At 33.9% G+C, this 2914-nt stretch overlaps 1 protein-coding gene across 3 annotated transcripts in view; it reads left to right on the top strand.

The window, feature by feature from the left end:
- The first annotated feature begins 1168 nt into the window (after window positions 1–1168).
- The window catches only part of plppr5b (phospholipid phosphatase related 5b), a 56520-nt gene continuing 54774 nt past the window's right edge, over window positions 1169–2914 (top strand). For all 3 annotated transcript variants that reach the window (XM_058766110.1, XM_058766107.1, XM_058766108.1), the window contains exon 1: window positions 1169–1396. The gene's annotated coding sequence lies outside the window, so the exon portion shown is untranslated. The remainder of the gene's footprint in view (window positions 1397–2914) is intronic.

Genomic DNA, 2914 nt, shown 5'->3' with positions numbered 1-2914 from the left:
ACGCGCATGCGCACAAGCTGCGCATTCCTCCGGTCATTCGCATTATTATTAATAATGTCAAGAAGACTGTAACAGTTGGACGTGTTCTTGTAGAATACAGGAAGCACTAAAGTAGTATTTTATTATTCAATACCACAAAAAGGTATGTGTAGTCTACATTTGCACACAAATACCATGTATATTAACACTGACAGAGAAAAATCATTTCACAAGAATTGCAACATCAAAGGATTTTTCACTGCTTTTATTTTTATTTATTTTTATTGATTCTTGGGCATTTAGTGTTCAGGAAATAATAGGCTACAACACAATGCAATGCCGTAGAATACAGTTCAGTAGGATGCAATGCATATATATAGCCTAAATAATACTGCATTATTCTTATTGTAGAGGCTAGTTCACAATCACACTGGCCCAACAAACACCGACGATTTTAGTGAAAACTGTCCTTTTTCGTCTGCTATCCGTATGGCGAATAAAACTTAAGGTAGGCTATAAAGTCTCAACTGTGTAAAAAATCTCAATTGTTGACAGCAATGAGATTCGATGAAGAGCAAATGTAGACTTTCAGATGATTACAGTTTGAACACTCAACTATTTTTTTGTTTTCTGTTTTATTTCCTAAAAATATTAGCAGATATTTTGGAACCTGAATAAGAACTCTCATTAAAGTCTCACGAGCTACAAAAGAGCATCCTCTGGGCAATAACATTTCCTCAGTTTCAGTTTATCGCCATAGATCAAATATTTAAATGTTTAAATTATTGTTTAAAATGTTTAAAATTTAAATTAATATTGGGCCTAATGTAATATCATAGAATGCAGTTCAGTGAAATACAGTACAATGTAAATAGCCTACAAAAGAACACAATGCAGTGCAGTGCAATGCCATACAAAACAATAAAATAAAATGTTATTAACTTCAACTCGCTTTCTGTCAGGACAATGTATGCATGTCCCAAGCTCGCAACTTTTCACTTTTTAGTCATCATAACAAAACAAAACCCTGGATCAAGATGTTGCGGTTTATTTTGGCTTGACACATAATAACTTATTTTGTCACAACACACATTAATTTCAGTGGCATCAATCTTGCAGCAGCGTTTCCTATGTCACGTAAAGAAACAAAACCCTACAGGTGTGCGTGTCCTGCCATCATACTCGTGGACTGTTCTTTAAGAAGTGCGCGTGCGCAGAGCAGTAACAGCAGCAGACTGAATGACTGAGGAAGCTAATTCTCATTAACCGCTGGTTTAAATGGCTTAGAGAGGAATCCTACTTTTAAAAGTTTAGCAAAACAAACAGATGCGAGCGGCGAGCGGCAGACAATAATACATGTATCTCCCTCCTCCAGCAGGGTCCTTTCTGATGCCGTTATAAAGTCAAACTGGCAAAGGTAGGACTGTATTTCACTGTGTCACTGCTTTATGCTTTATAGAAATACAGCACTGCGCAGCCAATCCTCTCAGAGACTAAATATGCATATTTTTGTTATTTAATTTTTAATTTTATTTAAATTTAATTATTTTTTGTTATTTTTTAAAATACAAAAGATGAATGTTAAACAGTAATATTCACACTCTAGCTTAATTCGCACTGTAAATTTCTCTGAATTAGGTTTTGTCTGATTTGTTTTAACAAGATTGACACTTAATTCATCAAAGAATGTTGATTTCTCCAGGGAAACACTAAAATGTGGATTTACTTTTGCTATTTTGACTTAAAGTTGTTAAAGATATTTATGTTTGTCTTTTGTGCGATATACAAACAGTAAGTCTAAAAGAAGTTTAACAATTAATTGTACAATACATAGCTGGATATCCAATATCCAGTGTGAACAAACAGAGGATGCTGCTGCTAATCTTCAGTACACAGGCCCCAAAACATCCTTAAACACTTAAGACCCACTTAAAAGTGTCTGAATTCTATTGCATTAGGTAACGTAGAAAAAAAAAGGAAAAAAAAGTGGCATCTGGAAATTATGCAGAAGTTTTTATTAGAACTAACTTCACATTCCTTAGCCATCTTTAGTAACTAATGTTGTGGTCTGAAAGTGATTTTAAGTTCTTCTCAAGTTCACACAGCAGAGTAACCACGGGTTTAGTTTATCACATTAACTATGCACATGTTCTACTAACATTTCAAAGCCAAGAAGTGTCCAAATATTTTTGGTTTTAATTTTTAACAGCAGTGTTGTTTTATAATTTGAAATTCACAGTAGCAAATCTTTTGTCTGTGAAATGTTTGCTTGAAAAGTGTGCTATTTATTTATTTATTTGCATATTGGTTTATATTTTGATATATAATAAAAAGACATTCAGACATTTTTATGTTTGGCTTATTTGTCCAAATAGAGTATTTGTTTCTTCATCAGAACAGATTTTGAGAAATTTAGCATCACTTGCTCACCAGTGGATCCTCTGCAGTGAATGGGTGCCGTCAGAATGAGAGTCCAAACAGCTGATAAAAACATCACAATAATCCACACGACTCCAGTACATCAATTGATGTCTTGTGAAGCGAAAAGCTGCATGTTTGTAAGAAAAAAACTCCATCATTGAGGCATTTTAACTTTAAACTGTTGATTCTGGGAAAAATACTTGTCCATAATCCATAATAACACTTTCTCCAGCTATAGTGAAAAAGTTCATCCTCTGTTGTCCTCTCTCATCAAAGTCCACCAACATTGTTTAGAACTCTTTTGGACTGATTTCACTTGTAAATGGTGCTTGATTTGTACATATACTTCTCTCCTGATTCAGACGAGATGCCTTTTTCACTGGACAAAGTAATATTATGCATAGAGGACTCACTTATTTTAGCTAGAAGCAATGGTTTGAAGTTAAAAGTCTTATTGATGTATCTGTTTGTTATTATAAAAATGCAACTTTTCACTTCACAAGATGTTAACTGG

The sequence above is a fragment of the Onychostoma macrolepis genome, chromosome 24, assembly GCF_012432095.1.
Source record: "Onychostoma macrolepis isolate SWU-2019 chromosome 24, ASM1243209v1, whole genome shotgun sequence".
NCBI lineage: Eukaryota > Metazoa > Chordata > Actinopteri > Cypriniformes > Cyprinidae > Onychostoma > Onychostoma macrolepis.
This window is presented reverse-complemented; position numbering and strand designations above follow the sequence as displayed.